Source organism: Narcine bancroftii, chromosome 2 (assembly GCF_036971445.1).
Source record: "Narcine bancroftii isolate sNarBan1 chromosome 2, sNarBan1.hap1, whole genome shotgun sequence".
Taxonomy (NCBI): domain Eukaryota; kingdom Metazoa; phylum Chordata; class Chondrichthyes; order Torpediniformes; family Narcinidae; genus Narcine; species Narcine bancroftii.
In genome coordinates this window covers 67,611,615-67,629,568 of record NC_091470.1, presented here as the reverse complement: position 1 = coordinate 67,629,568, position 17,954 = coordinate 67,611,615, and the positions used below count along the sequence as shown (strand labels likewise).

Here is a 17,954-nt window from a genome sequence, read left to right as displayed (position 1 = left end):
CTCATTTACTAATGCTGATAAATTATTTCCTGATGCTTCCGATAAATGATCTTACTGCATTGATGTTTTAATTATGCTCACTCAGAATAATGGAAAATTTGAAAGCGATGATAATTACCCCGTTTTTGTAAGACGGGAAAGGGCAAGGAATTTATTTAAAATAGGCACCCTCTCTCGAGTCTGCCGAGTCTTTCCCAGTTGTCAATTAATTGATAACTTTGTCCTTTTAAAATAATTGATACTCTGGCAGAAACGTTTAGATGAAGAACCAGATATTGAGTTTTATATCCACACACCACATTTCTAACCTCGAGAGCGTGGATCACAATTGAAAGTCTCCGTTCAAATTATGTGGTGTCTTGGAACTTTTTCCTGCCAGATCCGCCAAGTGAATTAGTACACAGGTTAGGGAAATAGTAATGACTTCAGATAGAGCAGCCGTGAATTGAAGTTCACAGAACTTTTGGCTGCAAAAGGGTAACAAAATTATTGGCGATTTTTAAAGGGATTGGCGATTTTTCTAGGCAACATGAGCAGATATTCTTGGCAGTGATCTCCATCCCAAATGGGAAGGCTCTGTTTCAATTTTTTTAAACCTAAGAGTATCTGATGTTGGTAAGTGAAAATAAACGATCAATTGGACAGTTCAGAAAGAGATTTGGCTTTGGAATTATTACGGTCGCTTTTCGTTAAAACGAATCTGCTATATATCCTGACTGTTGGATTCCACAATTGGATTCTCAGTCAATGTAGTCAGTTTTCAGGTTATAAATTAAATTTGCAGAAAATTGAAATCTTTGTTTTGAATTCTTCCTGTTCCTTTGATTCCTCTGTTCCTTTTAAAATTGTTTTTAAAATCAATATAACTATCTAGGCATTACCATTACTAAAAAAGTTTAACAATTTTTTAAGGAAAGTTTCCTTACTTTATTGAATTATGTTAAGAAATCTCAATGGTCTCCCCTCTTGATGACTTTAATTGGATGTGTTAATATTATAAAATTGAATATTTTCCCTAAATTCTCATATCTTTCAAGTTGCACCAGTTTTTGTTCCTAGATTCTCTTGCTGGGAAAGAAAAGCACCCTTGCCTCAAAATACTCAAATAAATTGAGGTTTGTCATGACCTGCTTTTAGAATTTATTACTGGACAGCAAATATTAATATATTTCTATTTGGATTAATCATAATTGTTACGAGCTCAGAGAACCCCAAAACTCAGCAGCAATACAAAATCACCAAGACAATGGTTATTTAAACAACAGTTGCTTTTAATTTTCTTTAAATATAAAAACAGGATCAAACTTTAACATTTTTCTTTTTCTTTCTTTGGCTTGGCTTCGCGGATGAAGATTTATGGAGGGGTAATGTCCACGTCAGCTGCAGGCTCATTTGTGGCTGACAAGTCCGATGTGGGACAGGCAGACACAGTTGCAGCGGTTGCAAGGGAAAATTGGTGGGTTGGGGTTGGGTGTTGGGTTTTTCTTCCTTTGTCTTTTGACAGTGAGGTGGGCTCTGCGGTCTTCTTCAAATGAGGTTGCTGCCTGCCGAACAGTGAGGCGCCAAGATGCACGGTTTGAGGCAATATCTACCCACTGGTGATGGTCAATGTGGCAGGCACCAAGGGATTTCTTTAGGCAGTCATTGTACCTCTTCTTTGGTGCACCTCTGTCTCGGTGGCCAGTGGAGAGCTCGCCATAAAACACGATCTTGGGAAGGCAACGGTCCTCCATTCTGGAGACGTGACCTACCCAGCGCAGTTGGATCTTCAGCAGCGTGGATGCGATGCTGTCGGCCTCTGCCATCTCGAGTACTTCGATGTTGGAGATGAAGTCACTCCAATGAATGTTGAGGATGGAGCGGAGACAACGCTGGTGGAAGCGTTCTAGGAGCCGTAGGTGATGCCGGTAAAGGACTCATGATTCGGAGCCGAACAGGAGTGTGGGTATGACAATGGCTATGTATACGCTTATATTTGTGAGGTTTTTCAGTTGGTTGTTTTTCCAGACTCTTTTGTGTAGTCTTCCAAAGGCGCTATTTGCCTTGGTGAGTCTGTTGTCTATCTCGTTGTCGATCCTTGCATCCGATGAAATGGTGCAGCCGAGATAGGTAAACTGGTTGACCGTTTTGAGTTTTGTGTGCCCGATGGAGATTTGGGGGGGCTGGTAGTCATGGTGGGGAGCTGGCTGATGGAGGACCTCAGTTTTCTTCAGGCTGACTTCCAGGCCAAACATTTTGGCAGTTTCAGCAAAACAGGACGTGAAGCGCTGAAGAGCTGGCTCTGAATGGGCAACTAAAGTGGCATCGTCTGCAAAGAGTAGTTCACGGAGAAGTTGCTTTTGTGTCTTGGTGTGAGCTTGCAGGCGCCTCAGATTGAAGAGACTGCCTTCCATGCGGAACCGGATGTAAACAGCGTCTTCATTGTTGAGGTCTTTCATGGCTTGGTTCAGCATCATGCTGAAGAAGATTGAAAAGAGGGTTGGTGCGAGAACGCAGCCTTGCTTCACGCCATTGTTAATGGAGAAGGGTTCAGAGAGCTCATTGCTGTATCTGACCCGACCTTGTTGGTTTTCATGCAGTTGGATAACCATGTTGAGGAACTTTAACATTACTATTCACTTAATCCCCTTCTAATTCTAAGTGCATATCTATGTAATGTGTATATGTCAGGAAAGTTCTTTGATTCACAGTCCAATCTCACTTCTCATTCCTCCAAGTTCACTGGTATCAGGCAATTCTTATACTGTGCACAGAATTTAACATTTATGAATTTTCACCAGGCTCTGGTGCTTAAAGGTAAATGTTTACTGCTCAGAAAGATTCTTAATGGTTAGAAAGATATTTGTTGCTTGTTGGATACACACAGACTGAGGAAACTTGCCCCATCATGGCTTTTCAAAATGATATCCTCTTCTTCCAGGTCACCACAGAGTTCCTCTTGTTTCCCTTATTTCAGGAGAAACACTCCAGCCGGCCATTTCCTCTTGTAAGGACCAGAAGGGTTTTCAACAGGCTGAACTCAGAACTCACAACCTGTCTTCAATATTGCTTTTTTAACAAGCCTGCCAACTTGCCATGTTGCAGCTTCCAAAAGTTACTGCAGAACTCAGTAATCTCTCTCTCTCTCTCTCTCTGAGAAATCCTGTTTGTTCTTTCCTCTCTCTCTGCTTGTAAAAATCAGAACTTCTTGCAGGGCTCCAAACCCAATCCTTGAAAGGTCTTTATCAGCACTTGAGCCTGGACTCTATTTGCACCTGCTTTTGAAATTCCTTCCAAAGCCTTTCTATTGTCTTTTGCAAAGCCACTGGTGCCTGTATGTCTGGCTTCAGCAAAGCTCTTGCATTTTAAATGAGATGTAAAGTGTAAGTATCTGTTTGTAAAGTGACCTACACTGAACCACCACAATCTCTCTTTTAAAGACATATATAATATAAAATATTATATAACCTGTAATAATGAATATAACTTGGCATACTGATGCACTTGAAGAATTTAGTTTCAAGTTACGAAACATTTTGGTTACCATAGGTTTTTTTTTGATTCGCTCTATTCTATGTAATTCCTTTTATCTATCTTCAGTCCAAAATATTACTTAGTGGCTAAGTTTGGGTATCCAATCTTTTCTAGATCCATATATTGACCAAAACTTGGCTTCTTTTGAAGTTATCTATTAAATTTAAAATACCTAAACATTTTTTTTTGTTATTTACAGATTTGGATTTTCTTAAATTCTTCAATATTGAAGCAGCCATAGGATGTAGATGTTAACTTTATTTGGGAAGTATATAACTTTAAACCTATTCATAAAGGATTGCTTTCTCAACTCTCCTAAGATTTAGGGATAGCTCCCTGGGTGGCATTAAGAAATTATGAGAACAAGACTCTCAACAACCATTTCCCGAAACTGCATGGGATTCTATTTTGAAACGTGTCCGCTCACTCCTCTTTGCACAAGGGCACACTCACTAATTCATTTTAAAGCAGTTCATCGAGCACACTTTTCTAAGGTTCAGTTAGTTAAATTTATTTCTCAATGTGAAAAATGCATAACTGAGGAAGGTACATTGCATCATATGCTTTGGCTATGTCCTTCTCTCTTCAATTTTTCGTAAGGGGTATTTCATACTTTATCATTGGTTCTTAATATTAATTTGACTCCTAGCCCTTTCATTGTTATTTTTGGAGTGAGTTAATACTGACTTCCTCACAATCCCACGTAGTGGCTTTTGCTTCCCTCATTGCTATAAGGATCATTTTGCTGAGATGGAAAAATGTTGTCCCTCTCACTCATTCTCAGTTAGTTATCGGATGTGATGGGATGTCTTTCTCAAGAAAAAAAATTAGGTGTTCTAACTTAAATTAAGTCATCTTAACTTTCTTTCTCTTTGAGGTTGTTTTCTCAATTATTCATCTGTTTTTTTATGACCCCATAATTATTATTAATAGTAGTCCATTCCTTAACTTGGCCAGCAACCCTCATAGGGTGGGGTTAGATTATTACATTAATTTAAGAATATATGTTTTATCTTTACTTTTTCCAATGTATAACATGGGTTCATACGTACCTTGTTTATCATTACTTGATACTTGTACCTTGATATTAACTATTACTATATATGCCTATGTATTTTTCATATATTAAGACCAATAAAAAGATTGCAAAAGAAAGAAAGATTTCTTTTAAAAGAGATGTCTGACAAAATGCTACAACACTAAATTGAACTCTACAAATTGGAAAGAAATTGTGTGAAGGAGGGCAGTGCTGGTGAGAAATTTTCATATTTTGTGATAACAAACAAGGCCCTTTCAGCCAATTGCATCAACATTGACTCATGTCAATCTTATTTTCCTGCTAATTTTTCCAGTTTAATCTGACCTGACCATCTTAAGAAATATTATTGAATATATGTAATGAAAATGTTAGACAATTTGTTGTGGGGTATTCTTTGAAATAGACATGTTTCAAGATTAGAAAAAACATAGATTACTTGCCAATGGGTTTTCCATCAAAAATAGATGTTCTAAACAAGATATTCCTGCTTTTTATGAAGGATAAGCAAATCACTTCCTGGTTTCTTAATCTCCAAATTGTCAGGAGCTTGAGGTAACTCCCTTTTGGGGAAATATTGACATATAAAAAGCATACTTAAATTGCATTAAACAGAAAATTCTGCATTTGCTCTGATTATAATGCAATACTGTGCACAAAAGTGCTGGATAAGCTCAACAGGTCATGCACAACATCTATTGGAAGGGTAACCAACACTTCAGGCCTGAGTCCTTTGTAAAGGTCTGAACAGGTGCTTGAACAAAAAGGTTGGAAGGGCAGGCAGAAAGAGGAGGGGAGGGAGGAAGGGGTAGGAATGCAGGTGAGAGGTCATAGGTGTAAATAGGTGGGAAGGTAGAAGAGAAAATGAGTGAAAATGGAGATAGCTCTCTGAAAAGTAAGGGAAGGAAGGGCAAGGGGTGGAGGTGACTTATTTTTCGGAATAATTTTCTCAACTGGGTGTGTGTTATTTTAATGCATGATCTATGTGTTTAAAAATGTTTGGATAAACTGAATGTAATGTGTTTGACAAAGTATTTATAAAAAGGGATGACAAGTCAATGTAGAGGAGAGAGATTGAATGGTGCACTAACCACAACATCTCACTCATTGTCACTAAGACCAAAGAGCTGATTGTAGACTTTAGGAAAGGAAAACTAGAGGTGTACGATCCAGTGATCAGAGGTGGGGTGTGTGACCAAATTTAAATTCCTGGGAGTCATGATCTCGGAGAACCTATCCTGGACCCAACATTGTGAAGAAAGCACATCAGTGCCAATACTTACTCAGAGGTTTGTGGAGGTTCGGTATGTCATTGGAAACCTTAGCAAACTTCTACAGTTGCGTAGTGGAATGTGTCCTGGCTGCTCCATCACAGCCTGGTATGGAGGTACCATTACCTCTGAGTAGAAAGTCATGCAAAAGATAGTGGATGCAGTCCAGCACATCACAGGCAAAACTCTTCCCACCATCAAGAAAATCTACATAGAACACCACTGTTAGAGAGCAGCAGCAATCATCAAGGATCCACACCACCCAGGACATGCTCTGTCCTCACTGTTGCCATCAGGAAAAAGATATAGTTGCCACAAGACTCATACTGCCAGGTTCAGGATCAGTTGCTGCCTCTCAACCAGCAGACTTTTAAAGAATAGATTCAATCAGAGACTCAGTTAAGGACTTTTACTTTGTGTACTATTTATTACTGAATATTTTTTTCTGGATTGCACACAGTTTGATCACATTTCTTTCTTTGTTTACATTTCTCTCTTTTGTATTCTTAAGTACAGTTTACAGTTACCTATAAGTAGAAATTTTTCCTGGTAAAAGATTCTCAGGGTTGTATGTGATGTTATATATGTACCTAATACACTCCCCTCAGTACTGTATACTCTCTGCTCTAATATTTTGCACCAGGCTTTTATATACTTTGTTAAATTGCTTCTCAAAGACCAAATACACCACATCTCCAATTTTTGTCTATTAACTCAGCTTGTTACAATCTCCAGGAACTTTAGCAATTTAGTCAAACAGAATTTATCTTTCAGAAAACCACATGAATTGCTTTGATCATGTTAAACTTCTCCATATGTCTACCAGGTGTCGTGTTGGGAAGAGTATCAGGTTCGGTAGGTTCACAGAAAGACAAGTCTGGACACAAGTGTTACAATCACATACAATCAATTCCTTCTCAGTGTTACGTGTAACTTTAATTAACACACAGGAAGCAAACAGGGGAGACAGAATGTTAAACAGTACTCAATTCTATTTCACTTAAGCAATGATATATACATTCACCTTGGACGTAGGTTGGACTATGACAATAGTGAACCTATACTCAACACACTCACACACTTGAGTTCACACACTACAATCAGGGACTCTTACACACACCCGGTTCCCTCTAGCAACAAGTACTGATCTGTTGCAATACAACAGTTCTGCTCCAGTGTAGTGCATACCTTACCCATGACTCTTCCAGCAATGTCCACAGTAGTGATGTCCAGGGCTTGGACCATGAGGTAAAGAGAAAGAATGTGCTGTGCATTGATACAGTGCTAATCTGTGCTTCTAGCAAATAATGACCATATGTGATTTAAATTAGCCAACAGCAAGGTGTGCACTAATGGGTAGCCGGAGTGCAACCTTGTTTGACAGGTGATGTGACTTCTGAATATGTTTAAGACAGGGAGGACACGTGACCACCCACAATACACAAATTCCAGACAGGCAGGGAGGCCACATTTCCTCCACACACAACATCAGGTTCTTCTTTGATTATTGACTCCCAGTATCTTGCCAACAAGATATCTTGATACTGTTGCTTTGAAAAAATTGCATTGTGTTATTTGTTTTTTGTTGATATTCATGTTTAGAAATCAGTGTAGCAAATAAAATCTAGTCAGGAATTGGCTAGGAAGCTCAAATGCCAGATCATTACTGTGGACATTGCTGGAAGTGTCATGGGTAAGGTATGCGCTGCACTGGAGCTGAACTGTTGTATTGCAATGGATCAACAGACAAATTTGTGTTGGAGGAACTGACCTGGTCAGGCACCCTACATGGGTAGAAATGGTCAGTCAATGTTTTGTGTCTGGATCTTTTATTAAGATGAGAGGGAATGGGTGATTTGCATATATAAAGGGGGAAAAGAAGCTGGGGAAGGCCCCAGAAGGTGATGACAGAAGGTGTGAGAGGTGAGAGAGAGGGAGAGGGAGAAACCATGAGGAAGGGCAAGGGTTGAAAGAGAGATTTTTTTTTCAAGTAATTCAAGCATCTGCAACTTTTGTGTTCCTCTGTTACCCAATTCCAACATTTACTTGCAGAACACAAAAGTGCTGGACAAAAACTCTGCAGGATTTATAGCATCCTTGGAAAGCAAAATGCAGTCAATGCCTCTTCAGCTGTGCTGAAAATCAGGCAGATACTTCAATAAGAATATTGGTGGGTGGGGAAGGTATAGACGAAGGAGTGGATATGTGTGAGGAGGAAGAAAAGGAAAGAGCTGAGAGATAATGGGAGGGGTCAGAAGGCTGAGAAAGATGTTCTCTGAAAGGAAAAGGAAAGGAAGGCTAGGGAACTTGAGGCAGAGGCAAGGGTAAGTGAGAGAAAGGGGGAAATTTTAACAGAAATTGGAGAAATCAACATGGATGCCATCTGATTGGAGACTGGTGAGACAGAATATAAGGTGTTGTTCCTTCAAAGTATGAGTGACCACAACCTGGCAGTACGTGAAGGCATAGACCAGCCAGTGTGGCCATGGGGTGTGAAATCGAAGTGGTTTTCCTCGCTGTTGCAGCGAAAGTCCTCAAGGAAGCGATTTCTCCTAATCTACATCCAGTCTCCCCAATGCAGAGGAGGCTGCTTCAGTAGCTCCAGATGCTGGGCAGAGTGTGGCAAAATAACTGGGAGTCAGTGGGTTCATTAAAAATGTCTGTAGATAGTTTGTCTTCCGAAATGGAGACCGGGAGATCTAGAAAGAGGAGAGAGTTATCAGAGATAGACCGAATGAATATGAGGTCAGGGTTGAAGTTGGCAGCAAACTTGATAAAGTTGACAAGCTCATCATGGGTGCAGATGTTTCAGATAAAGAAGTGAGGAGCCTTGCCTGTATAATTTTCTGACATGGATTGTTCCACATATCCAGTGGAAAGGCTGGCGTAGCTAGGACCTATTTAAGTACTCATAGCTACGCCTTTGATTTGGAGAAAGTGGGCTAAACTGAAGAAGAAGTTATTGAAGATAAGAATGAGTTCTGCCAGGTGGGGGAGGGGGTTGGTTAGGTCTGTCATCCAGGTATTATTTCCATTTTTTTCTTTAACCTCTTTTGAATTGATGTTGTATATCTTAGTACTGATCAAAACCTTTGCTATTAATAACATCACCAGTAATATGCCTTTGTTTTCACAAGTAGAATAAACTATTTTTTAAAGGAACAAAACTATATAAGCTTATCACATAAACGGTGATGAAGGATTTCAATCCAAAATATTGATAATTCTTTCCCTCCTGTGATGTTTCTTTTTATTGTAATAAAGAAACTTGGGTTATTTTAAAGTAACAATACTTTATTAGCTATGGACTCAAGACCATATGGAGGCATCCATCTTGACTCCAACCCAAGCTGCCACAAACTAGTCTTTGACTCCCTCTAGTAGTCAGGAGGATCACTAGCATTCTATCATTACATCTCATGTCCTTGAGGTGTTCAATCTAACAATATGACACATTAATACAGTATTCATTTTAATTTAAAATTTAGCACAAACATAAACACAGGAGGAAAAACCCAACACCCAACCCCAATCAACCAATTTTCCCCTGCAGCCGCTGCAACCGTGTCTGCCTGTCCCGCATCGGACTTGTCAGCCACAAACGAGCCTGCAGCTGACGTGGACTTTTACCCCCTCCATAAATCTTCGTCCGTGAAGCCAAGCCAAAGAAGAAGAAGAGAAACACAGTATCAGCAACATAAACTTTTTAAGCGTGCAATCCTTTTTCTTTTAGCGATTCCATCTGTCAGGTGCTTTGATAGCATGTGTGGATCTTCTTAACACAGGTGCTTGTGTCAGCTCTGCTGGTCCACTGCTGTGTTTCCACTGTTGCAGTCCAGGCTGGATCTTCTGCATTTGTCTGTTCCTGCAGTGTGTCTTGCATTTTCAGCAGATTCCTTCAATTCCTCCTCAGTATTTGACCACCCTCTGTCCTAACAGTGTAGGATCTTGCATTTAGTTCCTCCAGAAGAGTAATCTTTTCTTCCCAATGTTGAAATCTCTGAATCTCACTGTGTCATGTTGTGCCAGTGGCCCTAAGCTTCTTGGTGACTTGTCATAGTTTGCTTTTTGTCTCCATTGTGGATGCTTTTGTTTCTGTTCAGCATCTTTGACATATCTGTTCTTGATTGGGTCTTGTTAGGTCTGCTTTGTTCATGAATGAGTGAGACAAACACCAGACTGAGTCGAAATCAGGGTTCTTTGTTCTTTATTACCGGATTGTAACACTTGCGACTAACAAAGTTAGTCGGAGAATGCATTCTGCCGTTATCAGCAAAATGGTGATTTTTTATACCCTTGGATACATGCTTAGAACATCATCATATCATTACTTGTCCAATGACTAAAACTGTTGCTATCCTTTCCCTGCTAGCTTCCTGCCTCTCAATCCATCAATGTCTCTCTTATCTTGTAAGTACAAGGATGCATTCTGTTACTCCTTAGTACTGGGTGACTCCTTCTCCGGTCCCATCTCATGATGTTTTACCTAACAGGAGTACAAGGACACCTCCCCTTCTTGTTACTGCCCTGTACAGGGTAACTCCCTACACATTCCCATCTCATGATGTTTTACCTTACAATCCCTCCTTTGTCCTCTTTAGAGGACAATCTCGCCCTGACTATGCTACCACCGCGTTACATTAGTTCGCCTATTATTGCCAAGCTCTATACGGGTTCTGTTCACAGGGCAGTTCGGCTGGTGGGCGAGGGCTCCCCCAACCCTCCTTTGCGTACACCCCCCATCCGTCACCCCGATCCCATTGCCCGTTTACAAGTTTCATCCCATTTGCCCCCAAGCAAAAAACTAGCTAACCCCCCGTACATTAGTAAATTCCCAAGTTAACATATGGTCTACAATCTAATTCATAATACTTGTTCTACAATCTGATTAATAATGTTTGTGTTACAATCAATGTTATAATATTTGGGTTACAAGCAAGGTTAAAATTATATGTGTAACAATCTAATTCACAATCCCTCCTTTCCATCACATTCCCCATCAGACTCCAGATCGATCTCAGCAACTTTCTCCGCCTCCTGTAATGTGAGATAGTCTTGCTCCACAGCCTGCACAGCTTGATATTTCGGAGGCAGTTCATCACGGTCAGCAAAGGCTTTCTCTATGGTCCTCGTGACCAGCGTTCGAATGCATGGAATACAACAACAGCCACAAGTGATAAAAATTGATACAGAAATGAACAAACCCAGCAAAAGTTGTCCTAACAATGTGCTCCATCTCCCAAACACTCCCTGTAACCAGGATAAAACAGGATTGGAGACTCCAGACTGGGCTTTTAATTCTTTCGCCAATGCCCTAAGTTTCGTTAACCCCTTAGTGAGTGATCCATCTGGCCCTGTGTTATTAGAGATAGAAGTGCAGCATAGATCTCCAAACATAGCACACACTCCACCTTTCTCTGCCAGGACCATATCAATCGCTATCCTATTCTGAAGTGTCATAAGGGAAGTTTCTGACAGTTGTTGATGTATTGCCTCAACAACGTCCCTGGTCAAATTTGCAAGGCGCTGGACATTATAGTGAATAAAGTTGATCCTATTAACATTCTTATTTACAGTGATGGGAAAAATTGCACTAAAAACAGGAAAGCTTTCAAACCCAGCTGCAATCTCATCGGCTAATTTAAATTCGTCCGGAATATTCCGGGCTTGGCCAATGGCATCAATCCATACCCCATCAGGGTTCCTTCCTCCCGGCCCCAAGAGTCCAACACTCCTCCTTTTTCTCCACAGCCAACTCTCTGTGTGGCGCAATTCTAGGGAATCCTCGTCTCCCTCCTGCATTTTGACAATCAGCACTGGCGCATTAAGGGTTACTAGAGCACACCGACCATCCCAGTTAGCGGGGAGCCAGTTGTACAGCACTCTTCCTCCACAAAACTCATCTGTGTAGTCATTCAATCTGCTACAAGTCTCCTTAGTTTCAGATTCATTTTTTTTGTTATGGGACCTCAAAATCATCCCCTGTATATGTTCATGATAACCAGTAACCTGTTTGGCTGCCCTGTCAGGCACCCATGTGGCGTTTTCCCTGCTAATAGTAGGTCGTCTACATACTGAATCAGTGTAACATCTTCCGGGAGCTTTAATTTCATTAGGATTTCGCTAAGGGCCTGATTGAACAGTCCTGGACTGTCCTTATAACCCTGAGGTAATCTAGTGTATGTGTACCGATGTGCTTGGTAAGTGAAAGTGAACCAGTCTTGGCATTCCTCAGCTAATTCAAGCAGAAGAATGCGTTTGCCAGATCAATGACAGTATAGTATTCGTGCTCCGGACTCAGAGCCCTAAGTGCTACATATGGGTCTGGGACTGGTCTCCCGATGGTCTTGGTAGCCAAGTTAATCTCCCGGAGGTCGTGTACCATCCTCCAGTCTTTTCTACCCGGTTTGGGAACAGGCATGATGGGCGTGTACCACATACTGTCAGGTGCCGCCCTTAAAACCCCTGACTCCATTAACCCTTCTATCGTTCCTTTAATACCCTCCTCCTGACTGGGCGACAAGCGGTATTGTTTTCTCCATATTGGTTTCTGCCCGGGGTTGGCCAATTCTAGAAATACCTCTCCTTTTATTACTCCCACATCATAGGGCCCCGTTGTCCATATATGTGGACTCAGATTAGAAAGATATTTTTCTGAGTCTCTGTGATCAATATTTTCTCCTTCTATGGCTCGGTCTCTTTCTACTTTCTCATTCACAACCTGGTCCCATGCTTCAATATTCAGTCTGACAAATTTTCCTCCCTCCGAGGTGGAATATCCCGGGATTTCTGTCTGCCTGTATTCACACCCTATCGCTTCCTTTACCATCGGACCCAGCTGTCGAGCGTGATGATCTTTGGCAATACCCAAGGTCACATGAGGCACACTTTCTACTCCTAAGCAGAACCACTCCATTTGTTCTTCTGTCATGACAACCATAGCAGCTATTCCCTCCTTACCTACAAAGATAAATGGACAATGTATCGTTTCTGTCTTCCCTTCTTTTAGAGAGTCCCACCTCTCCTTTTATTCCTGGTCCGGGTGGATGGTGTAGTTTAATGTAACATGCATAGGATCTAGTGGATAATGGTAATCCCCATACCGAGGAATACTGGCCCTCCACTCAAAAAACTGTTTAATCAGCCCTGGGCCTGGTTCATCATACAGTAGCCGACTCCAGAAAATACTTCTGAAGCGTTAGATGGGGTCATTACTATAAACTGTCCTCCCCTTCTTATTGTATCCCCTGGGTATGTTAACCGAAGGCCCTTCTCAGAACATTGTATGGTTATTCCTAGTTTGGTAAGAATGTCCCTTGCTAATAAATTAATGGGGCAACTTGGCACAACCAGGACAGGCGTTTTAACCCTTTGTCGTCCAAATGTCATGTCGATGTTATCTGTATAGGGCTGTGTTTCCCTTATTCCGGAGAATCCTATTGTAGATAATGTTTTGCCCGAAAATGTGCTCCCTGGGGGTTTTTTAATCACTGTCGTAACTGCTGCCCCTGTGTCAACCATAAATTCAATTTTTTTCTCCATTTACCGTCCCCCAAATTTTTGGTGGCTCCCAGGGAGGCGTGATTTTTGATTCTCCAGGGCACCTTCAATAATCAAATTCAGCACCTTCCTCAATATAGTCATTACACTGAGGTGCCTGGACTTGTTGATCACTCTGCCACCCCCCGATTCTCTGGGGCCCATCAATATGTCCACCCCTACCCCTTGCTTGTCCTCTTAAGTTTCCTCCTCTTCCCCGATAGCCTCTAATAGAGGGTAATCTTTTTCCCCTTGCTCTCCCAGCCTCCGGACAGTTCCGCTGGTAGTGTCCAGGATTTTGGCAGTACCAGCATACTGCATGTTCCCCTCTATACATTGTACCTAGCTGTCTTTCCCAACCATTTCTTACTTGGGGTCCCGGATTTATCACTGGCCCCATGACCTGTGGGACTATCTGTTGGGCCGCTAATTTAACCCCTATATGTTCTATGGCTCTCACCAATTTATCGGTTGTCTTGACAACCTCCTTCTGGGACGCACTTTCTGACTTAGCATGCTCTGATTGACGATGTCGTTTGATTGCATGTGTCAGGTGTCTTTTCCACAAATCCTCTGACATTGTCTCTAATCCCACAATGTCCCTTAATTTTGCTTGAACCGTAGCAGGTAGTCCGTTTATTATCCCATTACGAAAGTGAGCCCTTCCTAAAGGGCTGTGGTCGGGTCTTTCTCCAGTCCCTGTTTCCCATAAGTCCCATGCTCGAGTGAAATACTCGTGTGCAGTCTCTCCTTCCTTTAGTTGAAGGGTTACCAAGGCATCCAAACTATAGGGTGTAGGAAATGTTTCTCTAAGTGCTTCCCAAAATTTATTCCGAAGTGGGTTAAATTCTATTTCATCCCCCAATTTACTGCTTCTTACAATTCTCTCTATTTGCTTCAGGGCCCCTTCTGCCTTTAATTTTATCATGATAGTTCTGACATCTGCGAGTGCTAATTGTTCTTGGCAGGTTTCTCGCTCAAAACAAGAAATCCATGGACTAGCCCCATTACTCAACGGAGGTAGTTTTTTCATTAAACTCTCTAAGTCCATTCGTGACCAGGGTACATATTTTTGAGTTCCCCGTCCCGTGATCAGTAATGGGCATTGATATCTCAATTTTGGGGATTTCTGCTCCTTCTTTACTCTTGGCATGCATTTATTTATCCCACCTTGTTCTGACTCTTCTTCGTCACTGTCACTGTCCCTATCAGCTTCCAATGTCTCAGGGTCAAAGGTATATTGGTCACGTTCATCTCTAAGATAATCTTTTCGGCCCTAGTTTAGTTGTTTTACATCTTTCTCTTTTGTTCTAACTATGTCCAGGTAGGCATGTCTATTTTTCTCCCTCCCGAGTCTTTTCCTTTTACTTTCCTCCCATGGTGGATCGTATCTCGTTTCCTCATCTGTACTACACTTTTCGTCCTTTACTCCTATTACCATTCCTTCAGCTTTAATTTCTCCTGACAGTGTTGTAGTTATCTTTTCCACTTCCTTAAATACACCTACCATTAATTCTTTTTGATCCTCACTGATCTGCCCCAGCACATTAATATCTCTGTTTAAGTTTTTAATGTTATCCTGAACCTTTTTCATGTTCCATTTCTGTATCTCTAACTCCTTTTCTATTTTCTTGGACTCCAGAGGGGTCTCTACATCTATTACTCCCCCTTCTATTTTTATTAAAGGGGCCTGTACCTCGTCTGATGTGTCCCTATTCCCGTGGTTCTTGTCACACCCCAGTGTCTCAATATCTGAATATAAGGGACGTGACTCCAGTGTCCCATCTGGGGTGCCAGAGAGAGAGAGAGAGAGAGAGAGAGAGAGAGCATAGCGAGAGAAAGAGATAGAGAGGCAGATACACAGAGCACAAGAGATAGAGAGAGAAAATGCCTTGCACTGGCCCCACTGGGAGAAAAGTCTTCAGATTAACACTTTCGTTTCAAAGGTTTTAAAAGGTTCTCATCCTGTGATCACTGGTCTGGATCAGATTGGGTCTCCCACCACTGGGAACTATCACTCCTTCCTTCCCTCCCACCTCGAGTGAGCTACACGTCAGCCCACAATGTCTGCCCTGATCCTGCAATGGTGGGGGTGCGGGAAAAAGGGAGGGAGAGAGGATAAAACAGGATCCCATTTGATGCGGAGCTGGAATTGTGGGCACAAAATTAAAACCAAATTGTATTTCTCTGCCCTGCCCAACCTGGGGATTTCAGGGCAGCACCGCCACAGATTGGGATTGGGAGGGGGAGTGGGTGAGAGAGGAGGGGGGGGAGAAGAGAGAGGGGGAGGGTGAAAGGAGGGAGGGAGAGAGCAAACCCGGACACTTCGTGGCTGGAAACTGGAAACAGGCACTTTTCCTTTCCCTTCTGTGTTTTGTTTCTTCCAGCTTATCTAAGCCTCTACGTTTTAAAATTTTTTTTTTTTCTCTCACCTGTCAGGAACATCTCAGTGCCCCCGGGTAACCAACCCCTCTTCCTCCAGCGGTCTACACATTTTCGGAGCATTTTTTGTTTTTCCAATGCCGCATTACTGGTATTTCGCTCCTCTAATTCCTGATTAATTTCCTTAATAACTTGGTCAAAAGTCTTAGCAGGCAACTGTACAGCCATAGCTGCGGGACCGCTTTCTAATGCCTGTTTTAATTTAGGTTTTTGTCTGTTTAGGGGATCTATGTCAACGAAAATTGCTTTTAAAAATGTCCCCTTGCAAGCTGGATGACTAATATCTTTTAAAAGAACAGTCTCGAAGTCTTGTCCTCCAATTGACTTCAGACTGTCCTGTATACTCTGATTGCTCGTTTTCCACTCTCTGTTTTCCCAAAGGGGTCTGAAAGTTAAATTACAACTAGAAAACCAAATATTTGGGCTAAACTTTTGTCCTGTTTCCCTGTACCAATCTATGAATTTACGTAACTTTATCTCCTTGGTGATGTTGGGAATACCCTCATTTAACTTATCAAAAGTATTTCGAATAAACTGGGTGTCTCTTAGGAGTTTGTCAACTTTTTCATTAATATCTCCTACCTGATCCGGACACAGCTGTCGCAGCCTTCTGTCGTCGTTCTTGTTCACCAGGCAGGCGTCCCTGAGTACTTTTTTTGTTGTCTCAAGGTCTCTAGTGTCTGCTGTGGTATTCCACCACGGCGAATTGGGGAAATAAATTCTTAACTTCTCAAGTGTACAGACATTATCATACCTACCGGACATTTATAAGTCAGTCTCTCAGATACAATTGAGGCCAATAAGCCTGAACCTTTGTTTTCTTTCAAAGCCCAACCTTCACGTGGGAGATTTCTCCTCTTAATAACCAGTTTAGGGCAGAAAACTCAGGTCCTCAATTGTTTATAGACCACCTTCTCACTCTATTGGACTTTGCAACGACACAATAAAGACTTTTAAACTCTAGTAGTTTCTTGCGAAGCACTTAATAAATGTCATTCAAACACCTTAAGGACTTTTATCTTGTCTGTAATCACTTACGTGTTACAATCCTGGCATGCGACCTTCAACTGTGGTCGTCTAATTTGTCCGATCTCCAGTTCTTACTGACAATCATAAAGATTTAAAAAAAAAGAGAATTTTGTTAAAACAGGCTTCTCTGGACCTTTTTATCAGCCGGCTGAGATGATTGTCAGAAAAAACAGAAACCGTCGTCCAGTGTTCACTCACCCATCACGTCGGGGTCACCAAATTGTTAGGTCTGCTTTGTTCATGAATGAGTGAGACAAACACCAGACTGAGTCGAAATCAGGGTTCTTTGTTCTTTATTACCGGATTGTAACACTTGCGACTAACAAAGTTAGTCGGAGAATGCATTCTGCCGTTATCAGCAAAATGGTGATTTTTTATACCCTTGGATACATGCTTAGAACATCATCATATCATTACTTGTCCAATGACTAAAACTGTTGCTATCCTTTCCCTGCTAGCTTCCTGCCTCTCAATCCATCAATGTCTCTCTTATCTTGTAAGTACAAGGATGCATTCTGTTACTCCTTAGTACTGGGTGACTCCTTCTCCGGTCCCATCTCATGATGTTTTACCTAACAGGAGTACAAGGACACCTCCCCTTCTTGTTACTGCCCTGTACAGGGTAACTCCCTACACATTCCCATCTCATGATGTTTTACCTTACAGTCTGCAGAGTCAAAAAGTGTGGTGTATACTCTACATCCCATCAGAAGCTCAGCAGGTGACATGCCATGTTCAAGTAGTGAAGTTCTGTAACTCAATCGAGCTAGATTGAGTTACAGAACCACTGATCTGAACCACTGTCTAGTGCTTTCTTGAGCAACTGTTTAACTATGTGAACTCCCTTCTCTGCTTTATCCTTTGTCTATGGATGCAGAGGACTTGAAGTCACATGTTGAAAATCATACTCTTCTGCAAAGTTTTGGAACTTTCTACAATTGTAGCATGGTCCATTGTCACTGTAGACAATTTGTGGAATTCCATGCCTTGCAAAGATCGATTTCATAAATTTGATCACACAAGCAGCAGGCATATTAGGAAGCTGCACAATCTCTAAAGAGTTTGATAGTTAGTCAATAACCAGCAAGTAATTCTTTCCATTCTTGTGGAACAGATCAGTCCCA

The 17,954-nt window shown here is 41.5% G+C and overlaps 1 protein-coding gene across 2 annotated transcripts in view; it reads left to right on the top strand.

The window, feature by feature from the left end:
- The window catches only part of ktn1 (kinectin 1), a 223,205-nt gene that overhangs the window by 46,983 nt on the left and 158,268 nt on the right, over nucleotides 1–17,954 (top strand). The window lies entirely within an intron of this gene.